The following is a 25,122-nucleotide window of genomic DNA, read 5'->3' as shown; positions in this document are numbered from 1 at the left end:
GGGGCCTATAGGGATGCTGGGGAGGGACTCCTCATTAGGGACTGCAGTGACAGGACAAGGGGTAACGGGTTAAAACTTAAACAGGGGAAGTTTAGATTGGATATAAGGAGGAAATTCTTTCCTGTTAGGGTGGTGAGGCACTGGAATGGGTTGCCCAGGGAGGTTGTGAATGCTCCATCCCTGGCAGTGTTCAAGACCAGGTTGGACGAGGCCTTGGGTGACATGGTTTAGTGTGAGGTGTCCCTGTCCATGGCAGGGGGGTTGGAACCGGATGATCTTAAGGTCCTTTCCAACCCTAACTATTCTATGATTCTATGATTCTTGTCTTCTGCTTCACTTAGAATTCCCAGCTCTTCATTATTAAATTATAGCCTACAAACTATTAAAATTTACCAATAAGAACTGACTGATACTTTTTCAAAGTGAAGAGTTAAGTGTTGCTTTATTACAAACAATATTTACATCCCCACCCTTCACACACAGCCAGCATCTGCCCGGCTTACTCACAGTAGCTGCTGAATTTATCAGCCTGTGCCTGCCGATGACTGCAGATACTGGGAGGTGTCACTATAATGCACTTGTCAAAAGGCAAATGCAACTTTAGGATGCATCCAGGAAGATGTTTCCAAATGCAAAGGACTTACACTACCACATACACCTCTGAAACAGTCTGAATACTTCTGGTCCTCAGAATCAAGAACAAAAAACACTGGCAGGTGCAAATGACAATGGAGACAGGAGAGATGAAGGGTGAAAGCAAGAGAAAGGGGAAAATTACTGCGGTCAATGAACAGTTTAATATGGGAAACCCATGAGAGAGAAAAAAAATACCTGCTACAGGTGATTGCTGGCACTAAAGCAACAAGTATAAATAGGATCAATTTAGGCTAGAAATTAGAACATTTCTAATCATAAGAGCAATGATGCTCTAGAACAGGCTTCCACTAAGAGTAGAGCCTAAAAAAAATACAACTGCCTGTAAGATGGAGTTTAAGTAAATGTACAGGATTATACGATTTGAGCACCAGCAACAACAGGGGATAGGGCTTCCTGCTTGTTTCCATTGTAAATTAACAATGCAACAATCAGACTTTCACTTGAACTGTATTATCAATGACAATGTGTGATTTTATGTGGTTTGTGTAGTGCCAGAGCTGAGGTCCTCTTCCAAACTCCTCAAAGTAAATGCAGTAAATACAAAAGCCACTAACAAGCTGTTGAGTTTTAAAATGTGATTGAAATGGAATGTGTTAAACAGGAATGAGGTGGAAAGTCACTGAACTACAGTGCAGTCCAGCCCCAAGCTACAGAAGGTCCAAGCTAATCTGGGAAAGCGAAGGATGTCAACCATAGCAAAGCAAAATTAAAAGATGGCTTCTAATTTAAAGAGAGCAAAGAAAACTGTCTTCACACATGATGAAGAAGAAATAGAGCCTTCCAGCGTAACTAATACAGACCTGGCCTGAGAAAGAGGCAGGTTCCTGGTTATGAAAGGTGGAGCCAGCTGGTGAAGTCAGGTACCTGAGAAGGAAACAAAAGAATTGTGTAATAAGATTTGCTGCTACAAATGAGTACAGGTTTGCAGTTTAAAGGAGGATGGAAGCAAGAGGTTTAACACCTAGATTATTACTCATAGCTCTGTGTGGTGGCTATGTATCTTGGGTAACAGTGCTGTCACCTGAGCACAAGCGTGGCTCTGTGGAATAAGAACGTGAAAACTCTGAAAAGGAATCAGCACCTGCATTTATCTTCTAAACTTACAGGTGAATGTTCTGAAATCATGAGAGTGACCTATAAAGGCCCTTCTAGTTCCAGCCTTTTTTCTGTGACAAGATTCTTTTAAAATGCTCTCAAACCTAGCAGCAAGTAAAGGTATTTCAATACAATTTAACACCTGGTTGCATTCAGCTACATTCCCACCTATAGCATACTTGTTATATTAAATAATAATTTATTAATACCTTTTAAAATACAATTTCTAAGCAAAAAGTGACCCAAATTAATGTTATTTTCAGTGTGACACAGAAGGCTACAACTAACGCAGTACTGTGCTCAAAGCAAAGATGGAAAAAGCTCTGCTGCTCTCATTGTATTGGTATAGAAAATGAGAAAGTTTGCTACTGAGATCATGTCATATTTCAGTTACTGTAATTGTAATAGCAGGATGATTAGGATAGTTGTATTGGTGCAACAACCTCATGGTAGTAATCAGCATCTGTCACCTCTGTCAATCGTGCCAGGAAATCAAAACTGCGTTAGAAAGCAGATGCTTCTGGCTCCTTATTCGTGTGATCAAATTAAGAGTCAGTTTTTAGGTCTTTCACATATCAATGGCACTTTGTTTTCCTTAGAAAATTATTTCTGTTGTCAACCACTCTGTTTAGTGTAAACGGAAAAGCCATTTTCTAGAGGAAGGTCACTTCTGCAGACATTTCTGTGCAGGAGATAAAAGCTTCCTCTTGTTTCAGGCTGGTATTACAGCCCACTGTGATGTCCAAAACTAGAGTTAGAGCAACCTCCTAGGTCAGCCAAACCTTGGCAAAATTGTCAGCTCTAAGCTTGCCATTAATGACTGATTTTGAGAAAAGCCATTAGGACAAAAGAAAACCCATATATAAAAACTACCTCTTATGCCAGGCATGAATTTTGTAACTAAAGGTGACAATCTTCATACTCCACAAAATGTGCACAGAAGTAATAAATCCAGTATTAAATAATAAGTTCACTATGCCTTCGGCTATACAGTGGTTTCAGCTGGCTTTCTTTTCCACATTATAACCAGTCACTGATAAGTATTCTTCAGATCCACACTGATGGCAGGGAGTTAAATTTAGGAGCTATAAGGAGTAGTTCTTCACGATACTTTTTTGGGGCAGAAGAACACTATAAGGGAACTTCTCTTTTATTTCATTGTAACAATGTTTTCCTATCATTTCACTCAAATTATCATTTATGTACAGTATTTATTTTTAATTTAAAATTAAAACACTGAATAATTAAGCACCATAGAGAATACTAATGTGTGGAACAAAGTGGGACAAATAGACTCTGTCTACAAGATTTCTATGATCCTCTCTCCATTAACATAAGCAGGAGTTCTACTGGGTATTTACATATTAGATTTGGCAAGCAATAATACAATGAGAAGTAATTTCTGCATTAATTTTTTTTCCTTTCAAAGAAGACAAGTTCCTGAACTTGTCAAACATAAATGCAAAATTATGAGAAACAATCTTAACCAAAAACTCCTGTTATTAAAATGCATGGCAACTAATTATTGATCTGATGCTATTCTGCATAAAGAAGACATGCTTGACTGAACAGAAATATTTTAAAATCATTAATATACATGTGTTTATTTTACTGAGTCTAAATTGGAAGTGGTAGATTATTCTTATTGTCTAACGAATTAGGCAGTGTGACACGACTGCCGTAGAGTGCTGATGTATGATATCTTTCTCCTTATACTTATTAATTTCTGTCAAATTAAAAGTAAAACACTACTGGAAACCTTGAGCAGCCATAATATGAAAATCAAATGCGAATTGCTATTCGAAAAGCTATAGTACCTTGGATTGCTCCAGGCAAACACACAGAGATACAATACTAAACACTGTCTTTGTATAAGAAAGGAAAGGAAAAAATCTCTTATGGGACGTGCTGCCAGTTGAAGCTGAAGCCCTGTCAAAACTGCAGTTCTTCTGTGGGAACATGGTGAAATCGAAAATCTTTGTGCAGCTGGGGTTTCTCTTCCTTTCAGTTTTCCACTTAAAACAAAAACCTAAGTGAAATTCTGTTCACTGCAGATTTGCCAATGCATCATTTCACTCTAAGGACAGATTAATAATTTCTGAACTTATTTCAACTGAATTTCATGGCCAAGATATCCTGCAATTTTACACCTCCCCACAATGACCTTTATACTGTACTTATTATACAAAATATCACTGGTAACATTTTTTCCATTCCAACAAGCTTCAGGATACATATATCTTGATATTACTTTGGAATTACTCTGGTGTGGAGTGCTCCGTAAATAACCAATGACATGTAGCTCATTCACTGTAAAATTCTGAAGAGCACAGTCCTGAGGACTGTTCGTCTTTAATGCATTTTGTATAAGTGTTAACCTTCTTCGGAAGTACAAGCTCATTTTGATGAATCCCTAAATCAGTCACACTAATCTAAGTCTGGACAATCACAAATATGTATTGCAGCAATAGTAACGTACCTGCTGCGCAATGTGACTTTACCCACAGAAAGTGCTGTGACAGAGTAACTGTTCTCTATAGCCTGAACAACCCAAAAATTCCTCGATCGTTTCTCTAAAAGCAGGCTCTGACACCGTCATAGCAATCTTTCACATGTTTCCTTTCAGTTATTCACGGAGGCAAAGTAGCAAATGCTGTTCTCACAGCTGAAAGTTTTTGTAAGTTTATATCCCACTGCCAGAACACACAATGCACCCAAATGACATGTGATGCACCCAGAGGCATCAAGTGGTTAAACAGATCCCCCAGTCGTCTCTTCCAGAGAATAACACATTGATACATTGCCTGCATATAGATATACTATCTGAAAGTGCATTACTACATTACTGAAGAAAGATTTCAGCATTCAGACTCCTGTACACCACTGATTTAGAATCATAGAATCACAGAATGGTTTGGGTTGGAAAGGACCTTAAGTCTCATCTAGTTCTAACCCCCTGTCATAGGCAGGGACACCTCACACTAGACCAGGTTGCTCAAGGCTCTGTCCAATCTGGTCTTGAACACTGCCAGGGATACAGCATGCACAACTTCCTTGGGCACCCCGTTCCAGTGCCTCACCACTCTTGGTAAAGGTTTTCTTCCTTACATCTAACCTAAATCTCCCCTGTTTACTACCTAAGAGTTTTCAGTGTATCGCATGGCTGGAGACAATTAGGAGTGTTAGGATTGTTAGCTCTTCCAGAAGGTAAAATGTATTCTTCTTTATTCTGGTGATTCAAGGGCCAACTAGGTGAAGTAACATCTACTCTCCCCACGGGTACTTGGCTTCCAAGCCTTTCCTTTGCTAGCATACAGTGCTGTTCTGGAGAGCATGAGCAGTGAGTACCCTACAGAAAACATATGGTTTATGTGACTCTAACTCTTATTTTAACACCTCTTTTGGCAAGGTATTTATAGCTCTAGACCTGGCTCCTCTTTGCAAATCAGGTCTTTTATCCTACACCGTATCCTATTCTCTGATCCTTTGTGCTCTGTCAGTGTTGGGTGTGTGATATTGTGCCACTGTGATCCACAGCTCCTCACCAAGTTTTCTGTTGCTGTAGGCTCTCCTAGCAGGGAAAGAAAATCACTCTTGAATTGCACTTGTTCTGCTGAGGTGTTTTATTGCTTTTGTAGATATTGATCTGCTTTTGGAGTTGTTGGAACCAAGCATCTTTTTCCATGAAAATGTCCAGAAGAGGAATTTCTGCAGGAATTAAAAACTCCAAAACTCTTCTCTGACAAACTTGCCTTAAGCTATGCTTTTCAGAAGCAAAGGAATGATTCATATGGAACATGCTACCAATAAAGACTGAAACAAACAACAGTTCCTCACTATAAAACCCTATGAAAAGGGATATTCAGGTCTAAACCAATATCTTTACAGCCTGGAGCCTCTAGGCTATCTTTGAGACTGGTATCTCCCATCTGCTCTCGGACAGTAAAGCTCTATTAGAGTACAGGTGAGACAGGCAGTACAGTGATTTTGTTATTTTGGTGAAGTCACTTTGCCATGTCAAACATAAAATCAGATTTCCCTGAAAACTGCTCACTAGACCAGAGCACAGTTTTCTAGCTTTCAGTTTATTTTAACAAGGAGCTAGGTGCAGTAGAAAACACTAACAATCTTGAAGGGAAATGCTTCATTTCATTTACCTAAGAAGACATATAAAGATTTTCATCGAATCACAGAATGATTGGGGTTGGAAAGGACCTATGGAGATCCCCGCTACTAAAGCAGGTTCACCTACAGCAGGTACCACAGGATCATGTCCAGGCAGGTTTTGAGTATCTCCTATCATAGGCCATGGATTCGTAGGTGCCAAGTTTTCCTAAATGATCTCTAACTTAATCCTCTTCAACCAAGGGAAGGTCTTCCTTTCTCCAGATTTTCTCTCTGGCCTATGGTATCTGGGATTCCTGAGGGCTGGCCATAGCAGTAAAGACTGAAGCAAAGGAGGCATTCAGCAGCAGGCCCACATTTTCCCTAGTCATCCTTTTGCTCCTGGTGTACTTGGAGAAGCCCTTCTTCTTGTCCTTGACATCCCTTGCCAGATTTAATTCCAAATGGGCCTTAGCCTTCCTCATCACATCCCTGCATACTGTGACGATATTCCTATATTCCTATCTATCGGTCTGTCCCTTTCCCGTATTCCATCTTCCAAATTCTCCAAACTTCCTTCTTATGTTTGAGCTTTGCCGTAAGATCCCTGCAAGTCTCCTGCCCTCTTTGCTCGATTTCTTACTCATAGAGATGCACCAATATTGAGCTTGGAGGAAGTGATGACTGAATAATAACCAGCTCTTTTGGATCCCCCTACCTTCTAGAGCCCTAACCAATAGAATTCCTCCAAGTAGATCCTTGAAGAGGCCAAGGTTAGCTCTCCTGAAGTCCAGGGTTATAATCCTACCTATTGCCCTGTGTCCTTCACGCAAGATCCTGAACATCACCATCTCATGGTCACCACAGCCAAGACAACCCCCAACCTTTACATCTCCAACCAGACCTTCTTTGTTTGTTACTAAAATGTCCAGCATCACAACTCTCCTTGTTGGGTCCTTCACCACCTGTGCCAAAAAAGTTACCATCGGTGCTCTGCAGCAACCTCCTGGACTACGTGCGCCTAGCTGCGTTGTCTTCCCAGCAGGTATCAGCATGAATGAACTCTCCCATGAGAACCAGGGATCTGGTGTGACCCCTGTGATCATGAGGCTACTTACAGCTGCTTGTAGAAGGCCTCACCGACTTCCTCTTCCTGTAATAAACCCCCACAGCAGTGTCACCCATGCTAACCTGCCCTTAATCCTTACCCGTAATTCGCTTTTCATTCACTCCTAGGCAGAGCTCAATACATTATAGTTATTCTCTCACATAAAAAACAACTCCACCACCTTGTCTTGCTGGCCTGTCTTTCCTAAAAAGTACATAACCATCCATGACAGCATTCCAGCCATGCAAGCTACCCCACCATGTCTCTGTGATTGCGATGAGATCATGGCCCTGCGACCACACAGAGATCTCCAGTTCTTCCTGTTTATTCCCTATGCTGCATGCGCTGGTGTTCAGGCATTTCAGAGAGGTAACCAAGTGTGCAGGTTTCCCAGGAGGGGTCCACCATAGCCATACACACCTTTGAGGTGGTTGGACTTCAGCTTCTCATTTATCTCCTATTTACTCAGTAGAATACTCTTTTGGTTTTGCCAAATACAGTTAATTCAAACTACAATAAAACTCCTCTACAAATAAGAATAATACAAAATAATCAACAAAAGAGGGTTGATGCAAATATATCAACCTAACCCTCAGGATTTGGGTAAACAATTGTCCAAACTCTTTGTTTCCCTTCTTCCCTCTACAGTTAGTCTTTCACCTTTATTCCCTGCCACTGCTAGGTGAGAAAAGCAAGTATTTATGTTGTGCTAGTACATAAGAGCTCATCTCATAAATGGACCCTGCTGTGTTATGTGTTATATAAACCTTGCAGTAGCACAACATCATTTCTACCAATGAACACAGTTAAAGTTTTAACAATTGGTCTCACATTGATCTACGCCTTCATCTCAACCTTTCCCATCACCGAAGATCAACTAGGATATAAACATGGAAAAACAGAAATAAAGATTTTTAATAGGTCAGAGCTCTGTGAATTAGTGTAGCTTGGAGGAGGTCAATAGTCCAGTACTGATTTACAGCAGCCGGATATGCATCTCCCATGGTATACTGGCCCCATATGTATATATGGGAAGAAAAATTCCTACTAAAGGAATCAGCAATACTTTTACAATGTTTTACATGAATCTCAGTAGCAGCAGCTCAATAAATATTTTGAACCTTTACTGTAAGAACATAATGAATTGTGAAAATTGTGGTGTTCTTTTGATGTAGTAAGTTGAGAGCTCTTAGTGAATCAACTTTATAATGGATTCTTTCAGATACTGATGAAAATGGTTCACTTACTAAGGAACTTAGCTTGATTTTGAAATTAATGTGGTAATTTAAAACTACTTTGGTGAAAAAAAAGGTTTAATGACAGCTGAAACCTGAAAAGGATAAGAGATGGAGGCTCAATGAATAAAGCATTTGCTGCTTCTGCTCTCCAGGTTTAGCTGATGGCTGAGTGCTGTTTTCCAGGACTATGAGTTACTATTCCATAAAAAATTTGTTCAAGTCCAGTTCCTCATATGGTAGACAGACACTACATGAAAACTCCCCGATAAACTCTGGCTGTATCGAAACTGGTGGAAGAACTACAGTATTTTCTGTATGTCTCAGCTTGCTTCTAACCTTCATGAGATAACTTTAATTGCATAAATTGAGCAACAGAAATTGTAGTAAACTGTCGACCACCAGTTCTTGTCTTCTTATATACTGGAGTCACACAAAACCACAACATTCACACTTGATGTCTAAAATTATCATCATTAAGGACACATTCCTGATACAATGTAGGAGATGAGGACAAGCAAAGGATTATTTTCAGAGGCTTGGATTCGGTCATCAGTGAAAAACTGTTCACATGACCAACAGCAGTCTAATCTTATTTTCTCAGTGCATTAGGAAATGATTCATTATCTAATCTTATTTACATCACAGGCATCCAAGTAATTTTCTTACTCTTTTTTTTAATCCTTAAATCCCAGCTAAATGGATTATGCCAGTACAATTTCTGTTTGGAAATCCTACCTCTGATTACCTTCTAGGCAAAAATAAATGCCATCATATGTATCCAGTCTAAACACTGAAGTCAAGTCCTCAGCTGGGGTAAATGAACATTGCTTGAGCAGATGTATAGTGAGTTGCATCATTTTTTGAGTTCACATCTATTGAAATATTGGCTAATATTGTAGGCAGAGAGAATTTCAGGACTCTGGATATTTTCAACCAACTGAAAGTGGTTGCATCAATTGGTCCTCAACCATGGAATACGGATAACTATCAAATATGCATTAAAAGTCATAGAATGGGTTGGGTTGGAAAGGACTTTAAGAGTATCCAGTTCCAGTACCCCTGCCACGGGCAGGGACACCTCACACTAAACCATGTCAGCCGAGGCTCTATCCAACCTTGGCCTTGAACACTGCCAGGGATGGAGCATTTACCACTTCTTTGGGCAGCTTGTTTCAGTGCCTCACTACCCTCACAGTAAAGAACTTCTTCCTGGCATTTAACCTGAATTTCCCCCATTTAAGTCTGAATCCATTACCCCATGTCATACCACAGGCTCATGTTCAGTTCCTCATCGACCAACACCCCCATAGCTCTCAGTGACACTGTGTTGGTACCCAGGTTGAAATAAAGACAGTATGTGCAGTCTGAACAGCATAAAGGAGTAGAGGAAGACCTTAGATGGACAATAGAAAACCTTACACGTACATCTTTCCTACATTTTTAAGTGACTAAAATTATCCAAATAACCTGGAGCGTTTCCATGCAAAAGGCATTAAAACATTTCGGGTTTTTTTTCCCTGAAAATGTGAGTAGCTGTTTTATCGTCAGATGACACGACATATTTTTTCAGAGTACACTGTCTAGTTATAATATAAATCTTCTGAGAAATCTGGACCATGGTTTTAGAGCTTGTAAATCCTCTTTGTACCATTCTGGCTGCATTTTTATCCTAAGGATTCTGAGAAATCTGGATGTTACAATATTCTTACCAGTAAGCGCAGGAGGCAAACTGGTTTAATAATGTGTGGCTGCTCCAGAAACCATCTCTGTCCTTTCCTCCAGCATATTTAAAACCAGTCAGGGCTCATGTCCAAATCTCAGGATTTGGTCATTAGCACCTTAAGTCTTGCTGCTGCATAAAAGCATTGCCCTTGCTTCCAGTAAAATGAGATTAAGATGGGCTTGTCATTTTAGACCTTTATTTTGTTATATGGTCTCTCTGTCCATGGTATCCTGTACTTTCAGCATTTACACAGAACCTGTCGTCAGTAAGAAACTGAGGCAAAGACAAATTACATTACTTGCCCTGAAACTGAACTCAATTGAACTCAAAATGAACTCAAATTTCCTAAGTCCTAACCTGACAACTTAACTACTGGAATCATCTGTCACTAAAATAATAAGAAATTCAGAAGAAAATGGTATTCTATAGCCACCCTCCCCTGTATTTATCTAATATGATATTTGATTCTGTTGCTTTACTCTGTTATTAAAATGTACAAAACACTGATCCAAAGTGTTTTGATTTATCATAAGGTTCATAATTCTAAATCTGTCTAAATATGAGGTTACGTGAAATCCTAGGAAGTTTCTATGATAAAATATTTGAGGGGAAAAAACCCGACTTGATTTTGCCCAGAAAAAAGTATTATACATATTTTTCTGAACAAAAATTTCTTTCCAGTTACTCAGGATTGATGGTTTGGGGGTGTTGTTTGTTTGCTTCTTTGTTATGGGAGTATTTGGTTTTGGGTGTTTAGGGAAAAGATAAGTTTTTACCTCCTGAGAAAATCAGACCAATGATTTAGTCAGGATTTGTGGTATTCCCTATATCCCTACTGTGTTTTCCTTAGGCAGTTCCTTTTAGGCTTTTTCTCTACATTTATTAACTAATACAAATGACACTAAAATAGGTCTGATCATTGAAACTTTGAAGGATACAGCTGTTTATAGAATAGTTCTGGTAGCACTAGTGCAAATATGAAGGACATAAAGGAAAGATGAAATATAAAGCAGAAGATTAAAAAAAGACAAATTACAGTTAAGTTATCCAGGTTTTTGAGAAAAAAAAATAAAAAATTATTGATTTAGTGCCAGCATCCTCACTTCATATTTTCTTTTTACAGAAATCTAGTATATACATAGTAAATAATGCTGGTATTAACAAAGAGATGCACTAAAACTAAAAGATAGGTGAGTTGGAAATGAAGTAGTTAACATGGGAGAGGAAAAAGCCCTGGGTGTTTTTGACTGATCCAGCTTATGCACTCCCAGTTCAACAGGCAGCAGCAGTGAGGAAGGTTAGTAAGGTGCTAGTATACATTAAGAAAGAGGTATATCTGTAACAAAGCCTGTATAATTACATTTTTGCTCTACAAGACCCTGTACTGGTAGACCAAATTTGGAATAGAATGTCCCATTTTGGTCATGTGAGTGGAAGACAGATGTAAATAAAATGGAGAAAGTACAGCAGAGGGCAACCAGAATGACAAATGTACTGGAGAAGGCTAGCACAGTAGAAGAGAAAATGATGAAATGGGAATTATTTAGCCTCAAGGAAAGGTGACTGAAATATTTAAACTACCTGTGGTTATTATAAAATTAAGCTTGAAGATCAATTTGAAGTTTCTTGAGAGACCAGAAATAAGAGATGCAGGATTAAATACACTATTCTCACAGGTCGTTGTGGTACACAGTTGAGCTGCATGAGATGCCTGCATTTGGAAACTGCAGTATAGTCTTTGTGCTACAACATATAGGTACACAGGCTTTGAATAACCTGACATAACTGGTGGGAGCTGAACACTTGGTCATCTACAACATCAGCAGCAAACTCCCTCACTAAAAGAAGTCTTCTGGGTGGGTAAAGATGGCTCCATCCAGATCATAGCCACTTGGAGGTGGGGCTGCCTGCTTCTTTCCAGACCTACATAGCGGCTAAATGCCTGGTTCTCAACTGGACCTGCTGGTTCCTGCCAACAAGACTGATTTATGAGATAACTTGTTCAGCATCACATTTGGATGTCATACTCTGAATCTGAGGATGGGATTCATTCTGCCTAGTTTTAGCCATCTAAGGCAAGCCAGTAACTTTAAGCCAGTCACTTCAGCTCCCACTGCAGTCACTGGAGAGAGGAAGAGATCCTGCCAGTGCAGTGGTTCATGTCCATTCTAAGGCATGTGCTTAAGACAGGTAAAATTAATTGCTCTCTGGAGGTGACTTTCTCTTTCCATTGTCTCTACTGGCAGCCTCACATCTAACTAAGCTAGAATCCCAGTGCTAGACCTTTTTGGCAACCATTACCATGATGCTTTTGAGTTACGAGTTGTACTGAAGTCCATGAGCATGCAGAATAAAACCAGAAACTACAGAGAGGTGCGGGCCAGGTTTTAAACCTCATAGATGGCATTGAAGACAAGATTTAAGTCCCCAGGGTAAAGTGAGAGAGATGGTGAAGAAAGGTAAAGAGTTCAAGCTCACTTACAGCCATTCAGGAGCCTGGGAGTTAAGCAAAAATTTTTGATGAACACACAGTTCAGTTTGTCACTGATGGATGAAGGTTCTGAATCTGCATTGAGACACTCCTGACATGGTACTTCAACAATACAGACTAAGAAAAATAAACTGTACCTGAACAAAGGAAGGAAGAGGATACAGTGGCTATTAACAGTGAAATATGATGGCTTTAATTAGCAAATGCTAATTGTAGGACTGGGTATACAGTGGAATGGAAACATTGAATCTCAGGTGAAAGTAGGTGATAGCAAAATACCATTAATCTGTAAAGGTGTAATGAGGAAAACAAAGCAAGAGAAAATGGAAAGGCTGATTGTTCCTTCCAACAAGAAAAGGTTATTATCAATAAAAAAAATAAGTGCCACCTATTTTTTCTGTAGCTAAACAAATTTTATACAGTACCTATAATGCTTGAATTATACTTTTGCATTAAGAAACCTAAAAATGAACAACATTCATTTTCAAAAATAATATAGGCTTGGGCAAGTCATAGAAATCCAGTGAAGCAGCAAAAATCCTGTAGAAAAGTGATGAATTCCACAGCAGTGACATAAGCAGGATCAAAAAGGAGAAGGGGAACACGGGAGGAAAAAAACAGAATGAGTTATATGAATACCTAGATGTCCAGAACAGAAGATAAATATATAAATAGATCTGCAGATAACTACATATATATATATCAAACAGAATGAACAAGTTTTACACTTTTAAAACTACTTTGTCATTAATTGGAAAAAATTAGTAGTAAAAACATACTTTCTGATGGACTCACTCTCTTTCAGAACCTATTGGGTTCATATACAACCTGTGTGAAGTGCAACAGGAGCATAATTCTCCTGGACTTTGTTTCCAAAGAATCGACAGGGTTCATCAATAAAATACAAGTTCCTGCTGTTAAAATTCCATGATCACACCATTATATCTGAAATATTTGTAAGTGGTATGGGTTGACCCTGGCCAGACACCAGGTGCCCACCAAAGCTGCTCTATCACTCTTCCTCCTTGCCTGGTCTGGGCCAGCCACAGGTCCATCTTGAACCACCTTGCATTGGCTCTGTTGGACATAGGGGAAGCTTCCAGCAGCTTCTCACAGAAGCCACCCCTGTAGCCTGCACGCTACCAAAACCTTGCCATGCAAACCCAACACAGTAAGGTAAAAAGGTAATAAATAGCACCATGGAGCATTCTTATTAGTCAGATATTTAAAGTACATAGAACAAATTAAAAAAACCTGTCTTGAATAAAGTATTTGACAGAAAAGAGATAATGTTGTACTGGTAAATAGTTAAGAACAGATAAAGATGATAAAATCAAAATTAATTCTATCAGAGCCCACATTGCAGCTAAAGAGTTTGGAAGCTGAATATAGTTTTGCTGAAGCATAAAATCACAGATAAACAGAAGTAGCCACAAATACTAGAGAAAACATTAATATTAGTGTCTGCACCATACCCAATCTATTGATTTTTTTTTTTCCAAGGTAACATAAAGTGGCTTGATTTTGATTTTATTGGGTGGAAACATAAATTGAATGCACAGCGAAATTGCAGATATTGGGACTATTTTCATTTTAAAAAGATAAGGAGAGGTTATGATAAAAGTCAAAAAAGCAGCTTAACAGCCCTACTCAGTTCTTTGTCATTATATTTGTCCTTCCATAAGTACAAAGAAGACACAATGAGACTGAACAGTTGCAAATTCAAAAACATTAACTCAGTAATTCTGTTTTCTCTGGTCCTGCTGTCTAACCAAGATTCTGAAGATGCACTGCAGTAAATAGACAGTATATAAAATTTTATAAATGATATTTAATTGTATTTTCTTTTTCTTTTTTTTTTCTTTTAAATGGTTTTGAAGCATCTTGCTTTAGAGCCTGCACCAACCTTCATTTGGCAGGACTGGTAGGAAAGGGTGACTGGCAACAGTTATCCCACAGCTTGAGGACAAACACCTTCACCTGTGAGAACCAGCACTGATTGTTGCTACAGGCAGGACTGGACAACATTCATCCATATATGAATCAGGCTGGGCAGTTCCTATTTTTCTGCTTTGTGTGTGTCTTTTAGAAGAGAATAAAAGATGATTTAAGAGGAATGAAAGAATTCATCCACATTGTAAGTACTAGAATTGCACGTGTGTTGTGCAATGTATACACATTCAAGAAACACTTGGGTTTTGTTGTGGAAACAGAATTATTATTAACTTAAATACATCTAGACAGAAAGATGTGGCTCCTATCCTACTTTCACCTTCCAGTCAGAGAAGAAAGATGGGGATCTGTCTCCTATTAATAGCTCCAGAAAAATGGCAGCATGTTTCTGCTCACATTCTGACAGGGAAGGACTTCAGTGCTTGAAAAATAATGGTTGCCAAATGTGCTCCAAGTAAAGCTAAGGTTGGTCTTATAAAAACAGCAGTCCCAGTGCAGGATAGAAAATGAGCTCTTGGCAGTACCACATAAGAAGAGGCTGAAAATTATGTTAAGTATTTTATCAAAAATGTAATCTGAAGGTGTTAAATACCTGCAAATAGTGGAGGCTAAAGATGGGGTTCTTCAGACACAAAAAGAATGGTGGTTGGGTGGCCCTGGGGAGAGTCTCTCATCCTTCACAGGACCAAACCTGAACAAAGAGTTGATTTAGGATGTTTTCTGTTCCCCAGCCTAATTGTTCTATACCTTCTGGAGAAACATCCAAGAGGAGGAGCAAGGACTGTGGTTCAGTTGATAGGCTGGAGGGAAGGAATGCCATCCAGAGGGACCTTGACACACTTGTGAGGTGGGCTGATGTCAACCTCATGAGGTTTAACCATGACAAGTGCAAGGTCCTACACCTGGGTCGGAGCAATCCCAGGCACAGCTGCAGGTTGGGCAGAGAAGAGATTCAGAGCATCCCTGAGGAGAAGGACTTGGGGGTGTTGGTCAATGAGAAAATGAACATGAGCCGGCTTCAGTGTGCTTGCAGCCCAGAAAACCAACCGTATCCTGGGCTGCATCAAAAGGAGCCTGACCAGCAGGTCAAAGGAGGTGATCCTGCCCCTCTACTCTGCTCTTGTGAGACCTCACCTGGAGTATTGTGTGCAGTTCTGGTGTCCTCAACATAAAAAGGACATGGAACTGTTGGAACAAGTCCAGAGGAGGCCACGAGGACGATCAGGGGACTGGAGCACCTCCCATATGAAGATAGGCTGAGGAAGTTGGAGCTGTTCAGCCTGGAGAAGAGAAGGCTGCGTGGAGACCTCATAGCAGCCTTCCAGTATCTGAAGGGGCCCTATAGGGATGCTGGGGAGGGACCCTTCATTACAGACTGCAGTGACAGGACAAGGGGTAATGGGTTAAAACTTAAACGGGAAGTTTAGGTTGGATACAAGAAGGAAATTCTTTCCTGTTAGGGTGGTGAGGCACTGGAATAGGTTGCCCAGGGAGGTTGTGAATGCTCCATCCCTGGCAGTGTTCAAGGCCAGGTTGGACGAGGCCTTGGGTGATATGATTTAGCATAAGATGTCCCTGCCCACGGCAGGGGGGTTGGGACTAGATGATCTTAAGGTCCTTTCCAACCCTAACTATGCTATGATTCTATGATTCTATGACCAGAGACATCACATGAAATACTGTTGTGACAAGATTGTGCATACTCATTTGCAAAGACAGTGAAGCAGGGAGGAATGAAGCACCCATGTGTCCATGGGCTGAATTTACATTGTGTGTCAGACTACATGTGCAGGCTCACCCTTAATTATTCATATCTGTGATATTGCCTTGCTTATGATGTTATACCAGCTATTGGATTTAGAGGTCTTTATTGGGTCCAAGAGAACATAATGTAGCTGGTTAAAGTTTAAAATGGGATGTGAGGTTTTGAGATTCCCCTCTCTCCTATGCCATTAACCTGTAGCACAATGAGAAACATGCCAGCTAAACACTCTGTGCCTCAGTTTCCACTTACAAACAAGGATAGTAAAACATTCCTATTGTGCAGGGTTATAACCGTCATCATTACAGCCTAAAGCATTCCTGTTGCATAGGGTGGGATAACTGTCATCATTACAGCCTAGAGCGTGCTTTAATATCTCAAATAGGTAAACACAGCCGAACTGCACAGTACTACCAAAGAAGAATTTTGATTGTTGCAAGGCCCTAACCCTTTCCTCCTGCCTTCCCTTCTGCTCAGAACGCCCCAAACACATACCAAGGAAATAACACTGTGATGGCAGCTGAGGAAGGGCCAGTGGGTACTGAAGTGTGGCTTTGTCACTTTAATAAGCTGTTCCTCTTGCAAAAATGGCTGCAGTGCCTAAACTTAACCCCTGAGAACTTCAATTATTTTATCTACCAATCTTCTGTATTACTGACACCCTCCAAGGAAAAAGCTGTTGTCTTAGATTAGCCAAAGCAGCTACAATGCTGTCTTCTTTAGAGACGGAGGATGACTTAGATGTCTTATCCTTGGAAAATCTATATAATCCGAAGATTAATCCAGAAGACCCTGATCTCTTTGCAGCAAAAGGCCATTCCTAACAAACTGCTTTCTCTCTAGCAAAGCTACCTCTTCACTCTCTCTTTCAGCCTACAGTAAAAAGAGCTGTAATTGTCCTAATAAAAGCATTTTAGTGTCATGGATAGCAACTATCATAATACAAGCTCTTGCCTAGCTAAAATTTAACCAGAAAGTGAAATGGTTCCTACATTCCTTGCTATGAAAACAGAGTTAATTGCTATCAGTTAAAAGAAAGCACAGAGGAAACTAGATGAACAGCTTTCTCTTGGATCTCCTACGGATATCTGAGCCTACAAAATACTTGGTACTGTAAGTGTGTTGACTTTAAAAACATTGTGGGATAGAAAATAATGCATATTGCCTCTCTGAGCTGCTTCATTAGCCTGATTTACCTCCAAGGTTCCTGTTTCAGGCAAGTCTGCTAGTCTTGCATACAAAAAGATCGGCCACAGTATTCTGTGGCAGGAGCTGAGTCTTTTGTGCTCCTTGTAAAGGGGAATAAAGAAGAGTGCAAAACAAAAACAAACCTTCCCTGCAGAAGTAGTCTGTCCAATTAGCAAGGCACTTCAAATAATACAAAGATCTTCAAATCCTCACTTTTGCTCTGTTTTATTTTAGAGACAGAGGAGAAAAGCCTTGTTTAGCAACAAAACACAGTCCTTGACATACCACTTTTAAAATAACTGATCGATCAATCTCTCTCTCTCTGTCCATCTTTTAAGAGAAAAGATTGAATGTCCAAGAAAGCTCAGCTGTGTGACAAAGCAAAAGCCAGATCTAAAGCAAACAGTGAAAGGTGAAAACGTCCCTGCTCCTCTGAGCAAGGTATACAAGGAGGGCAGAGTCCCAGAGCAGGGTGTGAGAGCTTTACAGGTTGCTCAGAGGTCCCCTGTAAATGAAGTCCCGTAAGCCATCTCACCTGCTCGTACGTGTGGTTGTGGGACATTTTGGAGTGTGACCTATTGAAGCGTATGTAAAATACTGTAGCTCATCTCCTCTCCTGAGGAGCATCCGTAGCCTGAAACTGAAGGTGGCCTCACAGTTGGCAGAGACTGTGTGGGGCTTTCTGTTTACATTTATTTGTATACAGACACTGGCTTGTTTGCTGCTTCTTTTCTAGATTACTGCCCTCCGCATTTTCTTCGTTCGACATGCACTGCAGTTAAATCACTTTTTCTGATAAATATGGAAACTTGATGACTTGAAAAAAATCCTTCCATGTCAATTCTGCAGTTCATATTCATGCTGAGATTGTATCTAATTTTGAAAATCTTCACACTTGTGCCCTGCCATCATGTGTAATCTTTTATGCATGGCTACCTCCACTGCTGCTGAAGCAGTTGCTATGCGACAGATGAACCTGCTCCATGGGGCCCTGACATTAGTAAAAGCAAATTGACCACAGGAGCACTAATCTAGCATGAAAAGCAGTTGGTGCCGTGCATTTCCTAGAGAAGGATTACCTAATCAGCAAGCAAAACCTCCTTTTAAACGTGAGCTGAATTACCTGGGTCTGGATTTCCCTCTTTCACACCTTTTTTGCTACACCAAATCATCCTGAAGAGTGGAGTCTGTGAAGGTGCATTACTCAAGAGGAACAGGGACTCACCTCAGATCAGATTCTTCAGCTCTCACCCTGGCCTGCTTGCAAATTTGTCATCTGGGCTGATAGCTGCTGCAACTTGTTTCTCCAAGGTTACCAAAAACTGGTAATGAAGACAAATAAAGACAAAAGATGGTCAGACAACAGCGAATGTCACCCTCTTACCACCTCACTGATAAGCCACATGAACTTGAAGTGTCAGAAAAGGGTTAGATGTGAAGGTGGTCACCTAATCCACATGGAAACCCGGGTATAATGCCTTCTGCTCAGAGAACACCACAGCACACTGCTGTGTTTCTTGGAGAAAGTGATCTCAGGGGAATTATACTTTGCCAGCCGGATCACTGCTAACATCATTATTAGTGATTTAACCCTGCAAGTACTGGGTAATTTTGTTTGAATCCATCACCAAATACATGATTATATTAGAGAAAATGAGCCCTGACTCACATAAAGGTTCAGCTGACCTCTATCCTGGATGTTCCTGAGGAGGATAAGGCTGATAATCTACTGTTTTCTCCTAGAGGTAGAAAGACTTTTTAACCCTTATCTTGTCACAGGTGAATAGAGTTGCCGGAAAAAAAAGTGACTTCCAAAGCCAGGGTTTTATAATGTGGAGTATCTCCAGGAGAATTACAGGTGCACTGATGTCAGGGGATTCAAATTTGCCCAGTCAAGGGTGTCTGCAACTTCACTACATCCCAGTGCGGTTTGATTTACTGCATAAAACACAGGTGTCCCTTGCCCCCCATTTTCTGTTGGGAGGCACCAGAGGGAAATCTGACAATCCAGTGTGCAATGGTACACGTCACAAATTTTTGCACCCACATATTACAGAGGCAGGACCTCAGATCTGAGACCTCAGAGTTCTACATCCAAGGTTAAAACCGTACCTTGGCTGCACTTTGGCTACAGCCCAATTTGTGCCAAGGCCTCGACACACTTAGCTCTCAATGTAGATAAGGTGGCTCAAATTTCTCAGGAGATACTTGGAACAGTACAGGATGAGAATTTGATGACATCATCATGGGGGTAATACTGAAAGCCAATGCATCATAAGGATTATAAAAGGATCTCAGGTAGGAAAACAGCAGTTACTTCTCACAAAATCTCAACCCCTTCCTCGAGTCTTCATTTGTCTCAGCTTCTGAACATGATAGCAACTACAACAGAACTTGCTGTCCTTAAAATAATAGTTTCATTTAGCTCCTAAAATGAATTCTATTTCTAGCATTGCTGCTGTTCATGACTAAACTCTTGTTAAGGCATACAGTACAAGGCCTACTGACTTCACTGAGTGATGCAAAGGGACTTAATGGTACAACTTCCATTAACCTTAATAGATGCCACACAGCTAAATCCCCACCCTGAATATTTAACCTCCACTGTTTCTGTCTCTTCTGGTCTGTATAAATTGCCTTGAGGAGTGAAATAAACAAATGCATATATACTGCCTTTGGTGTACTGCTTAAGCATACACAGCATATTTTCTCCATACCTTTACGCTGATCTCAGATGGGTCCTGCCCTGCGACCTGATCATTGCCCCATGTACATCAGCACAACAGCATCTTACCTTGTAAGCCTTGCCCTACACATGCATACAAAGTTCTTCACATCAGCTGAGCTTCAGCTCTTTACCATGTTACGCCAACAGCCATTTGTGAAGGATTATTTGCTGCCACAGTTAAGGAACTATCATGTTCCATACTTGCAGGGCTTTTATTCAGACCCATCACAAATGAATTGAGATCAGATGCAGGACCAGTGAGAACCTGGCAGGTAGGAGTTCAATTCGTTCTCATACAAGAAATATCTAGTTTATACTAAACCAGTGCTCTAGCACAGTTCTCAGGGCACCTGTAGACATCATCCAGTAGCAACATTATCCATCCAGTAAGTTCAACAGAGCTTTTAGAATTTCACACTGTAATATTTTGCCATGTACATTGACTGTGAGGCAACCTCTGTACCACAATCTGGTGACTGGATCCTGGCCTGAAAGACACCCTATAGTTTTAGGCAAATCTTTACTCCCCATGTCCAGGCTTCACAGAGGTCACCATGTGCTGTAAATCGGTTTCCACCTCAGAGTTCTCACACAGAAGCTGGCTTCACAGCTGTAGTTTGCAGTACGATAGTTGCCTCCTACACATGCAGGGCCCTTATTTACTCTCTCAAGCACAAGCTGGTGTAATTCAGCCACTGGCTTCAACTGGCCTCTCATAACTGGGACATGAGAAACTTGGATTCTCTTTCCAGCTTTGTCCCCTGCCTGCTCTGCAACCACAGCTGTGCATTTCACCTCTCCATCCCTGCTGGCTAATATATTTCTCTTATCTATGAGATGCTGATATTCTTTCTAGGCTGCATTGAGATATAAAAGATCTTAAAAACGAGTTGGGTATTATTTTATTTAGTTAAAAAAAGACTAACAGATATATTAGACCCCACTATCCAACCCAGGAGACCCTGTGAATTCTTGGCCCAAGGAATTTCCTGACCATTCTGGCACTCACTGGGGCATGGATTTACTTGAAAAATGTGACATCTTTTCCACAACTCTTACCTCCAAGTGGACTATTTCACCCAGCAAAGGACCAAATGCAGGGTACAGAACTGGAAGGTCAGCTTCAGGCCACTGAATCCTTTAACTTCTTTATGAAAGCAGCAAATATCTGCTAAGAACCAGATTCAATATTCTTAATGTAAAACCACTGTAAAATGGCTCCTCTGCCAGTTAGAGCTCCCACTTTTTTCATGACCAGTTTAAGTACATTTATTCTTGCTGCAGGTTTAAGTAGTTCCCTCTCTCCCTTCTTCACTCACCCTTCCTATAGCATGTGTACACAAAATTCGGTATATATCCTTACGAAGAGAGAATTCACATCTGTTCAATCTTGACTTGAGTAGGTTCAGCAAGTTTTTAGGATGTGCTGCAACCCAAGGAGAAGAGTTATGCAAGGTGGCTTCCACAGGAAGCTAGAAAGCCGTAAAGGTGTTTCATCACAGCTTTCCACCTGAGAAAAGAAGCACTGCTGCATTGCAGGGTACTTCAGTTGAGGTTCAGGGCTACCCTGATGCTACTATTTCCACATTTGAGTGCACCATCTGGATTACTAGCTTGGGCAGGTGCTAGCTCAAGGCTTTCTTTGCTGTAGTTCAATACACAGAATAGATACATCCCCACTTGTCAGGCAGGCTCTCCAGTTCCCCTTTGTCACCTCACTGTTCTTTACAGCACCTGTTTCTGCTTGACTTTAAGGTAAGTAAGGGGAATTATACAGATGAGATTGTTCAAAACTCATCAGTGTTTTGTACAATGGTCTTAATACTTCCCTCTTTCTCCTAGAAATACCTCTCTTAATGGATCCTGCGAACACATATGGGGCTTCTGCCCATTCATGTTAATTTAATCTCTCCTATTGTTCATGAGAGCTTTTTCTCTGCCCTAACAGCTACTTCTTTTTTTGGAGCAGTGACACAAATTATCATTAAGCAGGGCAATGCTCAAACCCTCAAGGGCTACAATTAGGTTTCGGGGTTCCGTGTGGGAGGACTGCACCAGAATACTATAATCCTTTCTTTATTCTTTAATGATCATTACGCTCTCAATGTATTAATAAAACTCATTTCCTGTCCTTCTGGATATGCAAGACAAAAGTAATTAAACCAAAAATTAAGCAGCTCTTGTTGTATGCAATAACAATGGGGTCCAAATTCTGCTTTCAGCAAAGCTCTGACAGCTTGATTCTGTGCCCAAAAAAGCCACTGGAAAATACCACAGAATCATGGTCTGGTTTGGGTTTGAAGGGACCTCAAATGGACACCTGCCACTAGACAAGGTTGCTCAAATCAAAGTTTCTATCCTTTACAACATGGCCCACCAAGGAGTGGATGTCAGGTTGGGAACAAATATATGAACTTCAAATTCAGAGCTGGGAGGAGAGGAGGACATGAAAAAATCTGAAGCCCAAACTTTAATGTTTCATGTGCTGAAAACTAATTATAAAATCAGAATGCATTACCATAATTGTTTATATCTGTGTTTTAAGGAATTTGCTGTCTTCTGAATCTAATAAACGAAGGAACTGAAGCTTGACTGCTACAACAGTTTTTAATCTGTTTGGAAATTAGTCCAAACAATGAAGAAACACTTTCCAGTATTACAAGAAGATGTTACAGTAAGGAAAGAAAATGGAAGGGAAAGAGAAACCTTCTAAAAGAAAACAAAGAAACAAACAAAACTGCTTAATTATTAATTGGTGATAATTAGGGCAGGATGTGCCTGGCTCACCTGGAATGCAGGATGAGAAACAAGGATGCATGAAGCACTGCTTTTGGCTCTCTGACCCCATACATCGCCAGAAGATACCATATGTTATTCCTCAAGGAAGCTGGGAAGACAGGGGCCCTTGTACACTGGCTGGGAGGGGTTGGCAGGTTAGAGACAGGATATTACAATCCTGCCCCTCTCAAATACTTGTGAACTCCAGGTTCTCCCTGAGGTTCAGCCGCAAATGAAAATGGTGAGCTAAGTGTGAAATACCTGTCAAATATCACCATCTCTGTGTTTTTATCCCTCTCAGCAAGGTAGTTTTCAAGCATCTGCTCATACCTCTGGAGCTGAGGCAGATTAGTTTAAAAGATAAAGCACCAGATAGAGAATACTTGCTTGAGAGCAGCCAAATCTAAGAGAGGTTTAGTATAACTATGTTTAGTATCAGCACAGATCCGTCATCCTATTCTTGGCCATAAAAGAGAAATTAGTCTTTTTCCCCATACATCTTACTTCTACAGCTGTTCATCTCATCACATTGTGCATATAGCTGCTAGAGATGCCTAAGTTTTTGGCAAAGATTGCAAGGTACACAGTTTTCTGTCAGATGGGGAGGACTGTGTAGGAGGCTAGTATTGTCAGGCACACTCATTGGGAGCAGCAATGGCACAAAGGCCAAGAAAAGCCCTAAAATCAATAGTACTTTTGAAATTCAGCTTGGCCCAATTCTTCACAGACATGGTCAGGAGGCCTTTGTCTGCTTCCTGGTGAGAAGGTGTTTGCATTACCTTAGCTCAGCTCATTTCTGTAGTTCGGGTTCAGCAAAGTGTCCAAGATCTGAATGAGCAAAGAGAGTAAATAAATGGTGCTTTTGCCCTATTCATGACCTTCCAGGTGCACAGAGGAATGCAGCAGTGGGGAGGAGCAGACCAATTGTTAGTATTGTTACGTGTATTACACCTGTACTGTGCATCAAAACACTGCTCTGGTTTCAATCTTTCAATAACCAAAGCATGCACAACTTTCAGCATGAGCAAGCCAGCTAATTTCATGGTACATCTCATCTGCCTAAAGATGGGTGTCACTGATCCCGTGCACGGATGCCATGCCTCTCAGTCCGATATTTAGCACCCACTTCATTTTGTACATAACAATAAATTCAGTAACACTGCATTTAATATTTCAGGGACTCAGAAGTGCTCCAGAAACACTCTGAGCAGAAGCTATATCTCTGACTCAAAAGCAAATCCTCTGACATTTTGTCTGTAGAAGCTAGCTAAAAATATCCTTTTAATCATAATTTGGCCAAAATAATCTGTTGGAAGGGTGAAACAGTAAGTGTCCAAACCTTGCTGTAGAATTGAATATGCAGAAAAGCCCACTCATTTTGCCCAGCTGAGGAAGCAGAGTGTGCTCAAAGCAGAGGTCAGCTATTTTTCCACAAGGCAAGGTACAGCAGTGTGAATTTCTCACATTTCTCAGCCAATGTAAACTTCTCTCCCCGTTTTCTTTTTCAGGATGAAAGTAGCATTTATGGCTTGCTGCAGAAAAGGAAAAAAACATGAAGCTTGCTAGAGGACATTCTGTTTCTAATCCAGCTTGTGTGCATCTCCCACATGTTCCTGAAATTTCTGCGGCAATAGGTGTTTGTTGTACTGCTGTGTAGAATCGCAAATAGTTCTATAATAGCATCGCCTCCGATGTCTCATTACTCTTAAAAATGAAGCTACATTAGAAGCATTTGCTTTCTTTCCTTTTTTTATTTCAAGATCTGAAAAGGCAGTTGGTAGAGATTTTGATTTTGTTTTTTTTCTTATAATACTCCGCTCCTAAATACTACAGCATCCCTATCAGACGGAGATCACGCTTTGGCTATATGCTTAACCATGCTGTTTTCCTTGGGAAAATGTCACAGCTGGGATGTAACCTGCTTTTAGGGTTTGATTTCATTTCTGAAAGAGAGCAGTCCACCATAGCTTGTTAGCCCTTTAGGCAGGAATTACGTTTTACTGACTCCAGCCAAGCACAGTGTTAGCCCTCAAGAATAATAATGAGTTGTGAAAGGAGTTCATAACTGGATGTGGGAGGTAAAGAATATTTGAAGAGCAAAGGTTGACAATATTCTTGGGGATAATGGCATGATTTCAGGGGAATCTCTCTAAGCAGCATGTATGAGAGGAATTTGTCCCCTTCAGAACACACCGCCAGCTTTCTTGCTGCCAGCACATAGTTTAGTTTTCCAGCCATTATGCAAACAAGAATTTCTTCTTCAAACCCTTTGGAACCACTGACTTTTTGAAAACACA

This window comes from Pezoporus flaviventris, unplaced genomic scaffold (assembly GCF_033815535.1).
Source record: "Pezoporus flaviventris isolate CSIRO_AGI_PZ_B2104156 unplaced genomic scaffold, CSIRO_AGI_Pfla_v1 ptg000013l, whole genome shotgun sequence".
NCBI classification, from domain to species: Eukaryota; Metazoa; Chordata; class Aves; order Psittaciformes; family Psittacidae; genus Pezoporus; species Pezoporus flaviventris.
The sequence above is the reverse complement of the archived record's forward strand: the minus strand, read 5'-3'. Positions refer to the sequence as shown.